The 20,643-nt window shown below is 46.6% G+C and overlaps 1 protein-coding gene across 1 annotated transcript in view; it reads left to right on the top strand.

Annotated features, from left to right (window-relative positions):
• The first annotated feature begins 10,644 nt into the window (after positions 1 to 10,644).
• Positions 10,645 to 20,643, top strand: part of MYO16 (myosin XVI) — a 584,648-nt gene continuing 574,649 nt past the window's right edge. The window contains exon 1 of the mRNA XM_032314881.1: positions 10,645 to 10,734. The gene's annotated coding sequence lies outside the window, so the exon portion shown is untranslated. The remainder of the gene's footprint in view (positions 10,735 to 20,643) is intronic.

The following is a 20,643-nucleotide window of genomic DNA, read 5'->3' as shown; positions in this document are numbered from 1 at the left end:
AGTGGTCCATCTGAACCATTGTGTGTCAGTGTGTCAACCGAAGCATTGTGTGTCAACTGTGCTCAAATTAAAAAAAAAAAAAATTGTTTCCAGATCATTCTTATGTTTACAAGATCGTAAACACTTTCATGAACGACTCGATTTTAAATAGATTTCACACCACATATGTGGTCTCAAAGGCCACTACATCTCCTACGAAGTTCCCTAAACCTCATCTTTTTGTCAATAAGTTGTGCATACACAAATCACAGCAGTGTCTCCATGGTAACTCAAGTGGGCTGATAGTGGCTGGCAGCCTCCAGGGGTGGGGGTGGGGGGCGGCACTGGCAACTGGCCTCCGGTTCACAGGGGGCAAGGAGAGACCAAAGAAAGAAGCAAACCCCTTGGGATTGGTGGGTGGCAGATATAACGAGCAAGGGGGCTTAGGTAGGGGCTTGTCTTGGGAGGCTGTGAGACCAGCCGATTCCTGCACCAGCCCTCCAGAATCTTGAACAACGTGGTTCAGGCATGTCACTCCCATGTGATCAGGAACACATTACTCTCTCCAGGCTTTGTCCCGGGAAAGGGCTCCTCCTGTGGGAACAGGGGGTGGAATGTACATTCCAAGGGCCGAAGAGGGAGTTGGAACGTGGCTGCCCAGTGCCAGCTCACTGGGCAACCTAGGCTCACCTCCGAATGACCTCGTTCAATGCTGAATGGGTTCATTTAAGAGGTAAATAACTTAAAATGAGGGTGAAAGTGACATGGCAAAAAAAAAAAGTGTATTTGGCTATAAAGCCTGAGGAGTAGTACCCAGCACTTTTTTTGGAGAAACCAAGTTCTTGCAATTTAGGGGAAAATGGGAACTTCACAAATGATACATAGCTCAAGGAACTTCGATCCCTGAAGGAATCTGAATGTGTCTTTGTCTCAACTCATTTACAGTACAGTATCCTCTTTGCAGACTTCTCAAAGATTGTCTGCTATCGAGATGAAATATTAATTTTTAGATGAGTTTGAATTAAAATTTGGAAGGCTGCAACTGATTATGTTTATAAGATAATTGCTGGAAATCTTAAATTTACTCTGGGTATGAGATACACTTGAGGTAATTTATTTTTAACTTGGTTCATTCAAGATCTATGATACAGGGGCACCTGGGTGGCTCAGTTGGTGACGTGTCTTCCTGCGGCTCAGGTCATGATCCTGGAGTCCTGGGATCGAGTCACACATCAGACCTTGTGTTCAGTGGGGAGTCTGCTTCCCCCCGCCATACTCTCTGTCTCTCCCTCAAATAAATAAATAAAATCTTAAAAAAAAAAAAAGGATGTGTGATATATACAGACAAGTAGGGTTTGGGGGTCATTGAGCACTTTAGAAATTTTTACATTATAATAGATTCTTCTCATTTCCCTTCACAATTGTCAGTGATTGTTCAAGGAAACTCTTACCAGTGATCTGATTACATTAAAGCAGCGCTAAGCACAGATTTCTGTATGACCAAGAAGAAGTTGTAAAAACCAAATTTACCCTCCTGCTTAAAATAACCAAAAAGGGAGACAAAATACATGAGGAATCATGGCCAAGGTGTCATCCACGAGCAGTAAAGGACCGTGGTCCCTGAGCTGACCACCCAGAGGGAAGGTTCAGATGCAGAGCGGGAAGCAGAACGTAGGTGGAGACCTGGGCTGCGAGTTCGAGGACACCGTGAGGACACCGTGCCGATCGGAGTTCACAGGGGACCACAGGTGCGAGATCCTCTTCACAGGAGGATGGAGTTGCTCAAGCATGAAAGCAAAACAAAACACCAGAGGCTGGGAAGTAACTACTCAAAAGTTAGAGGGAGCGATCAAGGGAGTTCTCACAGGGCTGCTCTATTTCCGGCAGTCACAGTGGGAAACCTCATCATCCGGGGACATTAGGTAGAGAACCTCGCACGAGCAAAGTCATTTGTTAGAACCAGAGGCTCATGTTCACTCCCCACTCAGATATTCTATGCTTTGCTCACATAGCACGAAGGCAGGGGAGAGTCAGGCCTGGACTGAGCCTTTCTTTTGTCCACCAGACAGCTTCAATGTAGCATCCAAAAGGATCAGACCATTTCCCAGTAATTTAACATGTCACAGAACCAAGCACAATAATATTTATAAGAATGCAAAATATCTAGCAACCAGAAAGGAAGATTGCAGTGTTTATCCAATCAAAAAGAACCAGGCATGCAGAGAAATACAAAAATGTGTCTCATAATTAGAAGAAAAAAATAAATGGAAACCAAACCAGAAGGCAGTAGTAGACAAGGACCTTACAACGGCTGCTCGAGGCCAATCCTCCCTGCTCGGCATGGACACGGGGCTGAGGTCCTCTGGGCGCTGATGATCGTCTTTAGAATGGGGGAATGGGACTGTGGAAGAGCTTTGAGTGTCTACAACACTGTTATAAATCAAGGATTTCACCAGCTGTTAGAGGAAATATCATTCAGGTTGTGCTCCCTGTGTGTGTGTGTGTGTGTGTGTGTGTGTGTGTATGTGTGTGTGATTTTACCAGAATGTTGGTATTTGAGGGAAGAACCGATGTTAGAAAACACAGTAATAAGTTCTGCTAGTTACAAGCAAGTTGTTGGTTATGGAAGGAACGGGAACTCGCCCCATCTCCTTGTTTGTTGCCTTGGGCTAAGCCTGGACATAGCTTTTCTTTAGACGATTGTGAAGGCTGTTTGTTTAAAGTCTAGCAAATGAAAGTGAAGGTTTGAGCAATAAGGTTCTCACATATTTAAATGATCTCTATGAATTGGAGCCACAGGATGGTTTTGTGGTCATGGATCCTACCTTTCCCACAGCTCAAGGGAATGCGCCTTCTCTGAGAGCCAGGCAGCCATCAGAGACTACAAGAAAGTTTCTGGAAGTCGTGAAATGGATGCTTTTGGGAGAAGTACAAGGTGCTCGTCTGTATGACCTATGGCGATTGGACATTAAAACTATGTCCATGGAGAGGCACCTGGGTGGCTCAGTGGGTTAAGCCTCTGCCTTCTGCTCAGGTCATGGTCTCAGGGTCCTGGGATCGAGTCCCGCATCGGGCTCTCTGCTCAGTGGGGAGCCTGCTTCCCCCTCTCTGCCTGCCTCTCCACCTACTTGTGATCTCTATCTGTCAAATAAATAAATGAAATCTTAAAAAAAAAAAAAGTATGTAGTGAAAGCAGAATTGGAAGGATCAGTGCCACTCCGGTGTCACTCAAGCTTTTACTTAGTGTCATTACAGGGAAGAATATGTACATTTTTGGCTGGATGGGTTCTGCACGCAGAGGAAAACATTAAGACCTTGCCTCATGATTGCGAACGGCAACGTGCTGGTTCATTTTCTTACCTGAATCTAGGAATAGCAAGGGGGACAACCCTGATTTTGGATTCTTGGGAATATTGCAAAAAAGAAAAAAAAAATCAAGTGTAAGAACAAGAGGACAGACACATGCTGTATTTGGGGACCGAAGAGCTGGCTATGAGAAACCACGCAGCCGTCAGGGACGCCGCAGGGATCCGTGCTGTCGTGATCCTGAGAAGCCACAAGCCCCGTCCCCACGTTCAGCGGGTTACAGCGGCTGCTAACTCGAGCCGGGCGAGGGGGACGGAATGCCCGCAGGTGAGGGCAGCTTCGCAGGGCAACACGGACACGCTGCAGAGACGAGGTCACCAGACTCCCCAGCAGCCCCAGACGCAGAAGGACTCAGAGAGGGGCTCCCGGCCGAGGCCGCAGTAACGCGGTTCGCAGCCGCATCCACGCGTTCGGGTCTAGACGACGGCTTCCACGCTGGGACAGAGTCCGCCGCGGAAATTCTGGACATACAGCCGTGAACGCAGTTCGGGGGAACAGAGGCCCGATTCCTAAGTACGGCCTGGCCGTGCACTCCCCGTCATTTCGCAGCTCACGCTTCTCACCATAATAGCGGCGGCGTGGGGGCGCGAAGGAAGAGTGCAGACCCTCGCCCGCCAACCAACCCGGCGGCCTGGGCTCAAGACGCTTCTGTGCTCAGCTCTCTCGGGGCGCACAGGCCGTCACACCCCTGTTGCGTCTGACTTTGTCCCTGCCCGCCTCCTGGCCGCTTCCCTCACGAAAGCTCGAGTCTCCGGCGCCTCTTCCACTGGTTTGCTCTGCGACCCCAACGTCTCTAGCCACGTGGCTTGATCCCTTTGAGCTGTTTAAAAGTAGCACAGGGCTGAGATAATTACTGGAAAAAGATTCAAGTTCAGAAACTGTGCCTTTGATGTTTAATGATTTTCTGAAGATCATGGTTAAGTTCCAAACTGAATAATGGATTTTTTGGATTTTTTTTTTTTTTTCAGATCAATATACTTAAATCTCTTTGGGGCCAGTTCACTTAATTTACTGCAGCCTCCAGTCTCTCCATGGAGAAAAGAATTGATCTTTAAGATCTTCTTGAATACCACCACCCTGTCTTTTCATGAAATATCAACATTTTCTTGAGGTATGGGACTGAAACTGTCATTACGTAAAATTCCAAATTAAAGTAACCGTTTCCCTATTGCAGACAGGAGGAAGTATCTTAACAGGACACAGGCTTTGAACCAGTGATTTAAACATTTGTAAGACTTAGGAAAATGCTCTACATGTTCCATTGTTTCAGTATTCACCATAAAATTGTAAAGCTCGTTTACTTCTGAAATATAAACATTTTATAGCTTAAGGAAGCTTCAGGTTCACCGTAAAGATGTGGAGAGACATCAGGAGCCTGCTGTGGCAGGTAACCTTTAAATCCTTTAGGGTTTAGGTGCCTGGGTGGCTCAGTCAGTCCCTGATCTCAGGGTCCTGGGATGGAGCCCCCCATCCTGCTTCCTACTCACCCGGCCGTCTGCTTCTCCCTCTCCTCTGCCCCTCTCACTATTTAAAGATAAATAAAATCTTTAAACAAAAGTCCCTTAGGAATGTCCTGGGTCTCCTGCCTATTCAAAAATCTGGACTAAAGAGCAGTACGGTACCTGCAGAACAGCCATTTCAAACCACCAGCTGCAAACATTGCGGGAGCCTGTATTGCTCACACCATATGTCTGTTTAGTTTGACTGAGGAACTCTGTACCCAAAATGCACATACAAAATTTAGACAAAGGTGAGTTTGTTTTTCAGGGTTGATCTATATAGGTGTTGCAGTCAATCATTTAAAATATATGGACTATTTCACAGAGAGGTTTTTTTTTTTTTTTTAAAGAACCGGGACTTGCTGTACTATAGTATGTATGTATGCGTGTCTACATTTATTTTATTTATTTTGAAAGATGTATTTATTTTGGAGGGAGAACAAGAGAGAGTTGGAGGAGGGGCCGAGGGAGAGAATCTCAGCTGACTCCTGCCGGGTGAGCAGCCCGAGGAGGGGCCCCATCTCATGACCTGTGAGATCATGACCCGACCAGGAAACCGAGAGTCCGACACCAAACAGACCGACCCACTCAGGGGCCCCTGCTCTACCATGGTATTTATAATTAACGCGTCTCATTCTTTTGAAGAAAATACACAAACTGTTAGATGCGTCATGAGAACTTTCTGAACTCTAAGGATAAAATAAATGTACTGCCCCAGTTCGACTAACTCTTTGTGGATCCTTGATCACTAACATGCCAAAGTAATATTTACCAAAATAGCAATTAGTTATGTACACGTTGAATGCCCGTACTTGTTGAGTGTTTCTGTGTGTTTAAATAAAATGTATGAATGAAAAGTTCAACACACAAGTGTATGTTTCAAGGGGAGTTGTTAAACAAACTATTTTCATTACTAAAGAAACATCAGATTTTTAACCCCCTTTTCCAACATTAATCAGTTTGCATCCTGAAGAACTTCTTTCACTGGCAAGGCATTCCTGACTTTAAGCAAAGCATAGAATAGCTGAGCAGGGAGTGAACATGAGCCTCTGGTTCTAACAAATGACTTTGCTCGTTCAAGGTGAAGGTGGCATTTCTATACCAACACACTCCAAGCTGAATAAATGTTTCCACTTTGAGAATTGACCAACTGCTATTATTTTCTGGCATTTGTGCCTTAATCACCAATTCTATTTATCTCTCAAATAACTGACTGGTGACCAAAAGATATCACCAAGACATCTCTGTGGCTTTAATAATATTTTCAAGTAAAAAAAAAATAGATGTCAATCTGTCTCTTATGATCTGCATAGTTTTGCAAGTAAAGATGCTTTTGTGTAGCAATGGTCGTACGATACAGACAGACTTCTCCGTAAGAGAGTACACTGAGTGAAGTCACTTTCTTCACACTTCCTGATTGGATGAACAAATCAGAGGAGCCAGCCTTTAAGTCACAGCCCTATTCCTATGCCCTGTGACTTTAGTCCATATATGGAATATGCAGAAGAATAATGATGTAAAATTTTTTTATGTAAAATTCTTATACTTTTATGTAACTTGAAATAAATATAAAGTGCCCAAACACTCCAATTAAAATGCAGAGATTATAACATCCAATTAAAAAAAAAAAAACAACAAAAAACCAAGACCTCGCTCTGTGGTTTCCTTTAAGAATCTGTTGGTTTACAAACTTGGAAGCCCCCGGGTAAAATCTGGAACTGGCTCCCATACCCAGAGGGCAAGGGGAGACAGAAGAAAGAGAGCGGCCCCTCCAGGTGGACAGGTGGAAGTTTCAGAAGCCAAGGTTGATGTATGAGGCTTGTTTGGGTTGCGGCTAAATGAGCAGATCTCGGCACCTGCCCACCAGAATCGCACAGGTGCATGGAGGGTTACTTGCGTGTGGCCATGAGGGCCGTCCGGACGATCTTAACAGCACCTTGCTCACTCCGGTGACAATGGCTCCCACTGTGGGAACAGTAGGCGGGAGGCACGTTCCGAGATCAGGGGAGGGGAGACGACTCTAATTGCCCAGCTCACAGGTCCCCAGGCGGTCACGTCCTCTCCAGCCACCTTCTACAGAAGCACACTTTAACTGTAAAGATCCAAATCATCTGACAGTGAACAGATGAGATACTCTCCCAACACCGATCAAAAGAACGCTCGAGTGGCTCTATCAGTATAATGAAAAGTGAACTTCATCTCCAGGCATGTTACTGGGGATAAAGATTATTTCAAAATGATAAAGGGATCAATAGCAATTCTAATCATTATGCACTGAGAACAGAAATCCTAAACACATGAAGTGAAAACGGACAGAACTGCAAGAATAGAAAAGCTCACAGTCGTAGCGGAGGAAGGCAGTAGCCCTCCCTCAGGAGCTGGTGGGGCTAGGGTCGCAGTCAGCTTGGGTAGCTATGACAAGTGACCGCAGGCCAGATGTCTTATCAGCAACACAAACTTATTTCTCAGTTCTGGAAGCTGGTGGTCTGACATCAGGATCTGGCAAAGGGGTGGGGCGTGGAGGGCTGACCCTCCTCCGGGTTACAGGACACTGTTTCTCACTGTGTCCGCACAGGGAAGAGAGCAGGCAAGCAAGCTCTCTGTTTCTTCTCATAAAGGCACAATCCCTTTGGTGGGGGCTCCGCCGTCCAGACCTAATCTTCTCCTAGAGGCCTCCGCTTCTAACACCATCCCACTGGGCAGTTAGGAGTTCAACATACTAATTTGGGGGGTACAGAAACCCTCAGTCCCTCGCAAATAGATAAACTGGACTTTGAAACAAATTGTAAACCAGGGGTTAAAACTGTGTCGTGATTTAGAAAATGATATTGTGTCCCTCAGTCATATGTGAGAAATTCTCCATTTGCTGGCTCCTACCGACACTTCAGGGACGTGACTAATCTGGACGTGAGTGTCTCTGTTCCCCAAACTATTAAAAATTAGCAAATTACTTTATTTCTGTGTTTAAATTTCCAGTTCATTTGAGAAAGGTGTATTAGCAGGACAGTAGATTATGAGCGTCGTACAACACAAAGAATTCACTGACACATTTTTCCATAAGATAAAGCTTAATAATTTATATTCTGAAAAGTGATAAGAACTTTAATTCAGGATGTGTACACGGCTAGTTTCTGTGGGATTTTTATTTAAGACATTCTTCTTTGTTTTTTTTTTTTTTAAGATTTTATTTATTTATTTATTTGACAGAGAGACACAGCAAGAGAGGGAACACAAGCAGGGGGAGTGGGAGAGGGAGAAGCAGGCTTCTTGCTGAGCAGGGAGCCTGATGCAGGGCTCGATCCCAGGACCCTGGGTCATGACCTGAGCCGAAGGCAGACGCTTAATGACTGAGCCTCCCGGGTGCCCTAAGACATTCTTCTTCTACTTGCTTGTACCTCATGGGGCTGCTGAACTGGGTAATGTCTGCTTCTGTGCTAACAAAATAATTACTATTTCAGCGCCAGACATTCCATGTAAACAGAGCACTCGCCACGGCAGACTAGCATTTATATCTGACTTTAAGAGAAAAGTTACCTTCGGGAACTGAACCGATATTGACATTCCTAATAATGTATTGCCTCTATGCTTGGACAGCAGAATTATTTTTTAAAACCTTATCAAAGTCATTTGTGTATTTGAAGTCACCGCAGTAACTGATGAGGCAGAACGTGATAGGGAGAGGTAGAATCCAAACAGATCGTTCACGATTGATGGATTTCTCTCTACATACTTCTTTTTTACTTCCTTCGTATAAGGTACTAACATAGACATTTAGATCTATAACAGAGAGAAACCCATATCAAGTACACAACCTCTATTTCAGAAACATAAGCACTTCTGTGATACCAACATAAACTCTCCTGCTGAATCCATATTAATATATTAGCTGATGCCTCTTGTTTGATGTCTATTGAGTTTTAAGGGTAGGTTACCAGGGGTTCGATGCTGGTTTGGCTCAGGTCATGATCTCAGGGTGATCTCAGGCTGCTGGGATTGAGCCCCGCATCAGGCTCTCAGGATGGAGTCTGCTTGAGATTCTCTCCCTCTCCCTTCACCTCTCTTCTCTCTTTCTAAAATAAATAAGTAAAATCTTAAAAAAAAAAATACCGGTGACCAGAGCCAACTTTTGGTAGACAAAATTTCTGCAAGTTTCTTCTACTATAGAAATCTTACAATATACATAAAAATGGAATGGTTTCACATAAAATGCAACACAATAAATACAGAAATGGGTAATCAGCGCATTGCTGTTTCTTGGTGCCAGTGTATAAGATGTCCAGATAAAAATTAGGTGTTGAAATATATTACTTTTAATTCAGAACCATTCTTACTAGTTCATATTACCCTTAGTTCTATTGTTGAATTGCTTTGATAAATTCAATGACCCTATGCATTATTTTTGTAAGAATTAAATCTGACTTGGGTCTATCTATACTCCTGTCACATTATGTATGGAAAACATCTCTAGACCATCCCATAATACATAAGGTAAGCTGATTCCTTGAACTGATCCTGTCCTAACATTCACAAAATGTCTCTCAACTCACAGAAAAATATGAAAGGTAAATGAAAATTAATATAGGATCTCAGAATCATCATTTAATCCATTCCTGAACGTGCACTGTTTAACGTCATTTAAGTATGAAATTTTGCATTTCATGCAGAGAACTCCAGATTCTCTATTTTTCATATACCCATGTATCACATGTTTTATTTAGAAGGGAATAATCTGAATAATTAATATGGTTATAAACTCATTTGAATAAAGTTATTGCGTGTGTTATATACAAGGCCCTTTGCACACATGCACACTTTATAATACAGAATAGCAAAGGGCCTTGTATATAACACACGCAATAACTTTATTCAAATAAGCCCAGAATTAATAGAACCGATAGCTCTCGCGGCAAAACGTGGACAGTGGAACATGTTTACAGGGCAAAGAGGAGCAAAATTTGGGGGGTGGGTGAGTGTGGGATTCTATTCTGGCATGTATACTGCAACAGAGAGCAGATCCCTAGAGAAAGGGAGCTCGCCCATGCTTCTCTTGTCCCACGCAAAAATTCATATTTTGGAGAATTCAGCACAATTCGGAAGCTCTCAAGTGCCAGGGCAGGAAGGACTGTATGGCCTCTGTATCTTTAAAAGGGTCACTCGTCTCATCTGGTGACAACTGCCACAGTCCCCGCGATGGCCTTTGTTCTGGTCGGACTGCCCAAGGGAGATGCCCGCTCCAGGCCACAACTCCGGGCCAGAGGGAAGGGGACCCGCGGCGCGGCCACCGCCTTCCCCGCCAGCTCCCCCGCTTCTCGCACGAGTCAGGAAGGAAAAGTTGGACGAGCGAGCCCCATTCTTAGGCTGTCAGCAAAGCGCGAGGCGGGAGAGCCCGCAGGGGAGGCTCGGAGGAGCAGGAAGAGCAGAGCAGAGGCGCGGTCTCCGCGCGTGAAAGCGTGGGAAGGAGGAGGCAGGAGACCTGGAGCGACCACCCGGGGCCGCCGCGGAGGGAGGCGGGCTCCGCAGTCCGGCCGAGGCGGGAGCCGCGGGACAGCCGGGGGCGGAGCGAGGGGGGCAGGCGGCGCCCCCGAGACCTGGAGCCGAGCCCGGCGGCCGGCGGGGCGCGCGGGGAGGGGCGAGTGCGGCCTCGGGTCCCGGAGGCGGGCGGAGCGAGCACAGCCCACCCGGCTCCCGGCGGCCGCGGCCAGCCTCCCGCCCGCCCGGCTGCGCGCACCGCGCCCGCCCCGAGCGCGCCGAGGCCCCGGGCGCAGGGCCCCCGCGCCCCCGCGGCCCCCGCGCCCCGCCGCCCCCGCTCGCCCGCCGCGGCGCACCCGGAGCGGATCCCCGCGTTCGCGCCGCCGGCTGCACGCCGCTCCCGTGGCGCCTTCTAAGGCAGGTAGGGCGGCGGCGGGGCGCGGGGCGCGCTCCCCAGCGCGGGGCGGTCGGCCAAGCAGCCTCGCCCCGGGTGCAGAGGTCGGCGGGGGCGCAGATGCCCCCCCCCTGCCCCGCGGCGCTGGCGACTCCGGGAGGGTGCGGGGTGCTCGCACCTAGGTCGCGCGGGTCCCCAGCCCGAGTCCCGGCGTGGAGAGGGGGGCGTGGAGAGGACGCTGGCGGTCCTTCCCCGGGAAGGGGACGCGGGGAGGTGTGCGAACGCGGGCCGAGAGCAGAAAGCCTCTGAACTCTGGACCTGGCCGAGGAGAGGAGGCGAAGCTGGCAGTTTAGAGGGACCCGGGAGCCTGTCGTTGCTGCGGGAGATGGGAGGGGCCGCGCGGTCACCCACCCGGCCACTTCTGGGGGCCGCAGGGGACCGTCTTCCTTCTCGTTCTCCTCTGGGGATGAAAAAGAGCGACTACTGCAGAGAACAAAGATGTAGGGGTGAAGGTGGGCTTCCTGGCTGTGGCCTCTTCCCCCAGATCCCACTGACCCCCGACCGCGACCCCCGCCGGCCAGTGTCCGCTCCATTGTCTTGCAGGCCCGGCCGCCACCCTGCGGGCCAAGTCGGCGGGGCAGCGGGGTACCCATCGGGGCTGCTCGCGGCTCCTGCTCCGCGCGGCCTCCGCCCACCTCCCCCCGCTGGTAGAACCCACCGCTCGGTGGAGGCGCTGGGTTTAACTGGCACCGTGTACGGCCCAGAGCGAATGGAGATGATTCTCATCAAGTTCTCCCGGCGTGTCTGTCATGACTGAGAAGCTGCGGCGGCTCGCTCGGGCTCCGGTCTCCGCTTCGGGGAGGGAGCCAATGCGTTCAAATGGTGCGTTACTCGTTTGGCACCTGGTAGAATTCTCCAGCCCTTGGATGGTGTTTTGCTCAGCAGGGCCGAGGGAAACTTAGCTGTTCTGAACCGGCCGAAGGAGTGGGGGAGCAGAAGGCAGGCGCAAAGGCGGTCTTTATTCTGCCCCGCGCAGGAGCTCCCGGGGAGCGCCGACCCTGCCTGGCTTTCTCGGAGGGTCTCCGGAAATGTTTGGAGTCTCTCTGTTCCGGAAGGTTAAAACGCCTCGCGCATGTTTGCCATGGGTTCTTGGGGTGCTTACGAAGCTCCCGCAGTCTATCCATGCGTCCGCTAGTGATTTTCACCCAGAATGAAGAGTGAGAACGAGCGACCCCAAGTCGTCCCGGAGCTCTGGGCGCCAGAGCCGCACAGCTGACGACAGGGCGGCAGCAGACCTCCCGGAACCATCAAGTGTCCTATTCCTGTGCTCTTGATGTTCGAAAAGTTTTGCAGGTGGTTTGTCAGCCGTGAGTTTAGGGTCCTCGGAAGCATGTCAAGTCGTCCGTTTCAAGTTTAGTTTATTAAAATGATGCAAGCGTATGTAACATGGGCTAAACATGAACAACTGTGGTCCCTTGCCAAGGGTAACCAGTCTGTGTGAACCTGTGAGGTTTATATTTGATGGGCTTTTTGGAAACCAGCATATACGGCATTGCTTTAGAGATAGCGTTAACACGCCCAGGGATGTATTACTTGCTATACAAATAATCCATGTTCCGATGTTTACTTACAAAAGGAAAAATGAGTTTAACCAGGAGAATTTCATGTAGAGGGCACAATGGTTCAGTTTATCTGTGTCCTTTGAGAACTGGGAGAGTGAAGTTTGCTCAGCATGTCCTCTAATAGCTATTTTATTTTGAATGCGAAATAATCTTGTAAAGACTTTCCCACTCTTTGGTGTGAGAATGCTTGAAGACACAAGTTATGGTAGATACCGTGGCAGCCATCCATGTGATCTGTGGGTAAGTCCGTGCTCCTGCACATAAAGGAGGATGTCCAGCCAATGGGAACCCACTGCAGATCTCGAATGTTCTTTGAGAATAGGAACACTTCTTCCTCCTTAAGAAATCAGAAGATGAAAGGTGTTGAGTAAAAACATACTAAGATATAATGCATATGGGACCCTGATATATGTATGTGTACATACATGTGTGTCCATAACTTGCAGGTCATTTGATGCGTTAAAACATTTGCATGAGTGAGAAAATATATTTCACTGGAACCGGGATATTTAAGAACAGTCGGAGGGTATGTGCTATGGTGAGCGCTGTGAATTGTGTAAAACTGATGAATCACAGACCTGTACCCCTGACACAAATAATACATTAAATGTTAATTTTTTTAAAAATATAAAGATAGTTCTGTATATTTGACCTGCGGTGAGTGGAGCACTTCAAATAAGTACCTGCCTTTTGGGTCTTTCTACCAAACAGGAGCATGGACAGGTGGGAAGGTAGAGGGTTTGACCGTTACCCCCCTGAGAGGGAGGCACATGGGGCAAACGTGGGGAGATGGTATTTTTAACAGCAGTGACCAGTCTCCTTTTCTCTCCTCACCCCTTTCTCCTTTGGTTCTCCTTCCCCCGCTCTGTGGCCATTCCTCTGTTCCGGGCTCTTCTCTGTACTAGAAGTAACACATTGTTCTGTTCGAGTTTCAAAGAGCAGAGGATGGGCATGTCAAGAGAACAGGAAACCTTTCAATGAAAATTATTTATTTAGTTTAAAGATGCATATAGTTTATCTACATGGGTTAAAGAAAAAAGGTCCAGGGGCACCTGGGTGGCTCAGTGGGTTAAGCCGCTGCCTTCAGCTCAGGTCATGATCTCAGGGTCCTGGGATCGAGTCCCACATCGGGCTCTTTGCTCAGCGGGGGGCCTGCTTCCCTTCCTCTCTCTGCCTGCTTCTCTGTCTACTTGTAATCTCTGTCTGTCAAATAAATAAATAAAATCTTCAAAAAAAAAAAAAAGGTCCAGGTAGTGGAAAAAAAGATGATTTTCACCCCAGGTGCATTGAGGGGAGGAAGCAGTCATGGGAAGACGAGTGTGTTTACCCTCAGAGATCCGAGAAGCTCCCAGTAGCAACCCTGGGCCACTTCTGAAGTCGTCCTCTCCCCCGAGCTCTCCCCTGAGCCTCTCAGCTGCCCCTGGAAGGTGAGCATAGTCGTGGCCACTCCCAGTTTCGCTTCCCCAGCTCTGTTCCTGCTCCCTGTGGAGATCCAGGCAAAGTTCTGAGCCCTTCCAGAGCTCTGCTGCTGGTGGGTGATTGTCACATTGTTTGTGCTCTGTCTCAGGTCCTTTCACAGCGCCTTGCAATCTCCTGCCTGGGGCGTGACCCTGCGTATGAATTTGGTTTACGCTTTCAGAATGTTGAACCCAAGGGTGCCTGGGTGGCTCAATAGGTTAAGTGGCTGCTTCAGCTCAGGTCATGATCCTAGGGTCCTGGGATGGAGCCCCACATTGGCTCCCTGCTCCGCGGGAAGCCAGCCCCCTCTCCCCTCAACCTCTTCCCCAACGAAATCAAGAACTTCTAGTCCTTGGCCTCTTTAAGCACCCAGAGAGTCAGATGTGTGCTCCCTGGGCTGCCTAATTGAGATCCACCTGTACCCCCCCTCCAACTCACCCCCCCACTCCACCCTCTGCCAGGAGCCTGGTAAGAGTGGATTTCCTGAGCCCTTCCCAGACCTATGGAATCAGAGTCTGGGGTGGGACACAGGACTGTCCCTTCAGCCAGTCCTGAGTGACTTCCGTGAGCACTGCCTCTTAGAGCCACTGTGCCAAGGGCACTCCCTCCGGGGTACACATCTTGCCTCCTCCGAAGGGGAGTTCAGGACACCTGTTCCTCTCTCCAGGAGGCCTCTCTCATTCCTGCACGTCACCCCCCAGTGCAGGGGTGGAAGCCCCATGGCAGGCCCTCCCACCCTCTCTTCCCCTCCCAATCTCAGGCCCCTCCCCTCCATCCCCAGGAGGTCTCGGTTTATCAGTAGACATGGCTAACCATAGTCGTGGTCTTCACTCCGGTCTTTCATGCCGAGACTTGGTCAGTCTTCATCTCCGGCCAAGGCTCAGGGTTCAGTTCCTAAGTTGGTGTTCCAGGCTGTCCCAGGTGCCAGTGATTGATCTTAAACGCCAATTTGGCCACGAGGCCTCTTGCCGCAAGCGATTTCCTGTTACCCGCAGCTGCCCACGTGCTCCTCGCACAGCCCGAGTGGTCCTTCTGGACCCCTCCTGCCCACCCTGCAGCTGCCTCTCCTCAGTCCTGATTCTGACCTGCTACCTTGGATGACACGGAGCTGTAGGTAGTTTCCTGCCCAGAATTTAGCGTTTCTTGCTGCACAGACTTGATCCGTTCTCCGGTGCACTGGGAACGTGCTTCTCACTCTGTTCAGCTGGGGTCAGACGCCACACATCTCTCCCCAGTCACCCTCATCCCATAGCTGTCCCTCTTTCGGCCTGTCCTTACCACCTACACCCCATGGGCTTGCTCCCCTTAGGCTTCCTGCTCTGTTGGAACTTGAACGTGTGACTTCTACACGTCCTGGTGCATCTGCGCGCACGTGCGTGCGTGCGTGTGTGTGTGTGTGTGTGTGTGTGTGGCTCGGTAGATGTTATAGGAATGGATTCGATGTAAGCTCTGCAGAAACCAACCTGCTCGGAGCCCTGGAAATGCCCTCTGGACATTCCGGCCCGACCCCGCCCTGCGCTCCGAACACACGGAGCTCCGGCTCACATTTTAATGTGGCTCTCGCTCTGCCCCCACCCCAGACCCTGCCCCACAGATCCCTCTGGCTGTGTCCTTCTCTTTCCCATGAAAATCATCTGTTCGTCCTAGAAACCCGGAGAAACAGAGTAATTTATTCCGAGTTACCTGTGCTCTTGTCACTAAGCAGAACTTCAGGTCTTTCTTTTTAAGAGAGGACCAGACAGCTGTAGGCTGTGGACGAGACAGAACCTGTGGCTTGTCGGGGTTGCAGCCTGCGAGCCACACGTTTTATTGGTAAAGGAGAGCAGAAACAAGATGATACAACACGACACAGCGCAACAAAGCTGAGTGCCGCTGAGACCCTGCGGCCCTCCTAGCCCCGAATACTTGCCGTCTTGCTCTTCGCAGAAGATAGCTACTGCGCGTGATCCGGAGGAGCGGTGGGGCCTGAAGGTCATGTTCAGTGTAATTTATGTGGAAACTGACTTTACTGAATAATCATCATCTCCCCAACCCCAAAACTGGACATTTAAAAAGTAAGTTGTAGATCTGTTGCATTTTAAGAAGAAAACAATGAAGGCGGAACCCATATTTCCTTCACTGAATGAATGGTGTTGGTGGCTTGTTTCATAGTCTCCTTCACCCACACACGATTATCACGGCAGACATCATCACTACCACGTACTGTAAGTAAATTAAGTCAGTTACAGCCCCCCAAAACTGCTGAGGGCATTTTGGTTAAAAAACATGACTGAGGGTGTGGATAAAGGTGAGTCTGATGTTCAAATTCTCATGAGCTAAATTGAATTATGCATGAAAATAGGCATTTGAATATATTCTTTTTCTATAACTGAAATGTTGAATGCCTTCCTTTCACTTTTATTAGTAGAATTAGTGTTTTAAAAATAAACCTGGTAGGTTAAAGCCTCAAGCATGTGGCACTGTATGCATTTAACGAACACATTTGAAATATTAAATAATTCCTTTAAGAATGATAAAGTCTTATTCAGGCATGCTCATTTTCTTTCTAATTTAGATTCGTGGTTAGAAGCAGCTGAGTTATGTGTGGTTGAGAGTCCCTGGGTAGAAATCATTTGATGAGCTCTCAAATCTTCTTTTAAAAAGTCTATTAATATGCCTTTTATCTTTATGATTTGGGACAGCGAGTCATTAACTTTACATTTATTTCCAGTGATTTAAAACTAAATGCAAGAGCAAGACAAAAGAACTTTGGGATAAGAAATGAAGGAATTTCATAGAATAGAATATGGAGAAAGATATTTTATATAGGCTGGTGGTGGCTGTGCTAATCTTATAGAGTGTAGAAAGAGACAACTAACAGTTTTCTGGAGTGAAAAAAAGACATTTCTCAGGAAGGGGTTTGCTGAAACAGCACAACCAGGAGAATTCAAATAAGGATGGTAAATAGAGTTTTCCTAATATGGATGATAAAAGAGTCATCGAGGCAAGGAAATTACAGCCATAACACACTGTACAGAGGTACAGTGCGGTAAGTGGTCAATGAGGGGGAACTTGAGGTGGACTAGCATATGTCGAAATTTCAGATCTGCTTCTCACCCCTTGGACACCAAGAATAAGTGGGAAAAGCTTTCTAGACCTCATCTGTGAAACAGGGTGAACAGAGTGGCTCTCATGTAGGATAAAATGCCGGATTGAATGAGATGCAGTTTCCTGCACCCTTAGCTCAGGGCCAATCACTGAGCAGAAGCTCTTTCAGCTCAGGTGGGGTTATCCTTCCTGGGGAAGACAGCAGTGTGCTCGGACTTGGGCTGAATTTCCATTCTCGGAATGTCTAGGTGATGTAAGCAAATTGCAGTGCTTTGTAAGAGCGTATCATTCAAGTGCTATGACAGACTTGAATCTACTTACTAAGTAAGAACTTGTTGGTGACATCAACATGGTGAAACCATTGGAGAAAAAAATCCCACTAGCTTGTTGAAATAGTCTGGTGTCTAGTGGATCTTAAGAGGATGGGTTTTGAAATTCTGGGAGGAAGGAGCCCAGGGGACAGAGACTGTAAAATCAGTTGTGGAGTGGGACACTCCAAAGCAGCATTGCGGCTCTGAAGTCCCATGTCATTATGAGGAAGCAAAAGAAGTCACGTAGGAAAGGGACATCACACCCTAGCGTCTACCTGTGAGGTGACATTTGGTGAGGATGTGTGTGGGAGGTGGAGAGGGAGCAGAGTGAAAGAGTAACATGAACCCATAAGAAGAATGTCAGGACTGGACCTACCTCATCATGAGTGCAGGTTTGGAAAAAATGCTAAAGACAATAGACAGGTTTTTGCAATGTTGGGAATAAGAAGAGCAAGGCTGTGATTGGCCTCTGGGACTAGTGGTGTAAAAAGTAGAGATCGTGTAAAGACGGATCTCCTCATTGTCATTTTGGTCCCCATCCTCTAAGTCAAAGAGAATGAGCTTAAACAAGGAAAACAAATGAGAATGTTGAACTAAAGCCCAAAGTATATGAGGATAGTAAAACAAAAATTCATGTATTTCTTGTAAGTGAATTCAGGTGATGCTCAGTTGCGTCGAATGCTGGGGAACAGACTGACCTGCACGGATGTCACTCGGGGTGTCCTTGGCAATCACGGGACGTGATGGAGAATGACTGAAACCATAGAGAGCCGGACAGGTCAGATGTCCTGAGCTTCATAGAACAACCTAGAATCTATATACCTATAGACTGGTTTCTAGATTCCCATCAAAAATAATAACATTATGTATATTATGTTCACGCACTTATTCACAAATAATTTTTAAACCATTACAAAAACACAAGGAACCAGAATAGTTCACAGAAGTCAGTCATTACAGACTCACCTGACTACTTACTTGAAAAGCTAGTTACAATGAATGCTTCCCTTTGCTCTTCTGTAAAATTCGGTGAATTAATTTCTAAGGTTCCTATTTATAAGAATTTATGTCAGAGTTTAGTCTGTTTTTTTTTTTTTTTTAGATTTATGTGCATCACGTATTTTTTTTCCTTGTGGCAAAACAGGAATAACAGAAAATTTACGACCATAACCGTTTTTAAGTCCATAGCAGTATTAATTCTTGTGCAGCGGATCTCTAGAAAGTTTTCTCATAGCACCACTGAAATCCTGTATTCATTGAACAGCAGTTTCCAGTTTCCCTCCCCTGCCTCTGATCCTTGCAACCACACCGCACTTTCTGCCTGTGCCTTCGACTCCTTTAAATACCTCATACAAACAGAATTGTGCCACAATTATCTTTTCATGACTGGCTTATTTCACTGGGCAGAGTGTCCTCAAGGTTCATATGTTTTGTAGCATTTGACAAGATTTCCTTTTTTTTCTTAAGGCTGAATAATATCCCATTGTTTGTATGTGCTCCATTTTGTTCATCTGTTCTTCCGTCAATGGACAGTTAGGTTTCTTCTCCTTTTGGCAGCTGTCAATAATGTTGCAGTGAATGTGGGTGTGCAAATATCTTTTTGAGATTCTGTTTTCAGTTCTGTTTGTGATATCTATATATCTATATATCTATATATCTATATATATATATATCTTGAAATGGGATTGCTGAATCATATGATAATTCTATTTTTATTTTTTCCAGCTTTATTGAGATGTAATTGACATATAACATTGTGTAAATTTAAGGTACCCAGCAAAGTGATTTTATGTGTATATATTGCAAAATGATTATCACAGTGTAGTTAATACATCTGTCACTTGTGTTCTTATAATTGTGTGTGTGTGTGTGTGTGTGTGTGTGTGTGTGGTGAGCACTTTAAAAATCTACCTCTAACTTGTAATGATAGTACATTCTTATTACTTATATAGACTATAGTAGGGTTAAATATAGTCGCCATGCTGTACATTACATCCCCTTGCTGTGTGGAAATCTTTAAGTTGGCTTTAGTCTCATTTGTTTATGTTTGCTTTTTGTTGTCTGTGTTTTTACTGTTATATTCAAGACATCACTGCCGTATCCAATGTCACGAGGCTTATCTTATTTTCTTCTAGGAGATTTATAGTTCCAAGGCTATGTTTAGGTTTTTAAACTATTTGGAGTTGGTTTTTGTGTATGTTATAGAATAAGGATCCTGCTTCCTTCTTTTACATGTGGGCATTTGGTTTTCCCAGGAGCAGCTGCTGCAGAGACTATCTTTCCCTTATTAGGTAGTCTTGGCACCCTCATTGAAGATCATTTAGCATTGTACATGAGGATATATTTTGGGGCTCTGTACTCTGTTCTGTTGACCTATTCCTCTGTCTTTTTTTTTTTTAAGATTTTTTATTTTATTTATTTGGTAGAGAGAAATCACAAGTACACAGACAGGCAGGCAGAGAGAGAGGGAGAAGCAGGCTTCCCACCGAGCAGAGAGCCCGATGCAGGGCTCAATCCCAGGACCCTGAGATCATGACCTGAGCTGAAGGCAGAGGCTTAACCCACTGAGCCACCCAGGCACCCCAACCTATTCCTCTGTCTTTATGCCAGTACTATTCTGTTTTGATCATTGTAGGTTTGTAATACATTCTGAAATCAGAAGAACGAGATTTCCAGTCTCTTCTTTGTCAGGACTGGTTTTGCTCTATGAGGTCTTTTGGGATTCTGTAAATTTTAGGATTGTCTTTTTATTTGTGCAAAAATACCATTGAGGGGGGCATCTGGGTGGCTTAGTCAGTTAACTGCCTTTAGCTCAGGTCATGATGCCAGGGTCCTGGGATCAAGCCCTATGTCTGGCTCCTTGCTCAGCGGGGGAGCCTGCTTCTTCCCTCCCTTTGTCCTTCAGCCTGCTTGTGCTCATTTTCTCTCTTTCTTTGTCATTTAAATAAATAAAATCTTGAAAAAATGCCATTGAGATTTTTATAGAGACTGTATTAAGTACAGATCACTTTGGGTAATAAGGACATTTCATAATATTAAGTCTTCCAATCCATCATCACTGGTTGTCTTTCCATTAATTTATGTCTTCTCCAATTTTTTTCAACAATATTTTACAGTTTTCAGAGAACAGTTCTTTCATTCCCTTGGTTAAGTTTATTCCTAAGTGTTTTATTCCTTTTGATGCTATTGCAAATGATATTATTTCCTTAATTTTCTTTTAAAATTCTTCACTCCGTATCATGCTTAGCGAAATAAGTCAATCGGAGAAAGACAACTATCATATGATCTCCCTGATATGAGGAAGTAGTGATGTAACATGGGGGGTTAAGGGGGTAGGAGAAGAATCAATGAAACAAGATGGGATTGGGAGGGAGACAAACCGTAAGTGACTCTTAATCTCACAAAACAAACTGAGGGCTGCTGGGGGGAGGGGGTTTGGGAGAAGGGGGTGGGGTTAT

The sequence above is a fragment of the Mustela erminea genome, chromosome 15 (genome assembly GCF_009829155.1).
Source record: "Mustela erminea isolate mMusErm1 chromosome 15, mMusErm1.Pri, whole genome shotgun sequence".
Classification (NCBI taxonomy): Eukaryota; Metazoa; Chordata; class Mammalia; order Carnivora; family Mustelidae; genus Mustela; species Mustela erminea.
The sequence above is the reverse complement of the archived record's forward strand: the minus strand, read 5'-3'. Positions and strand labels throughout refer to the sequence as shown.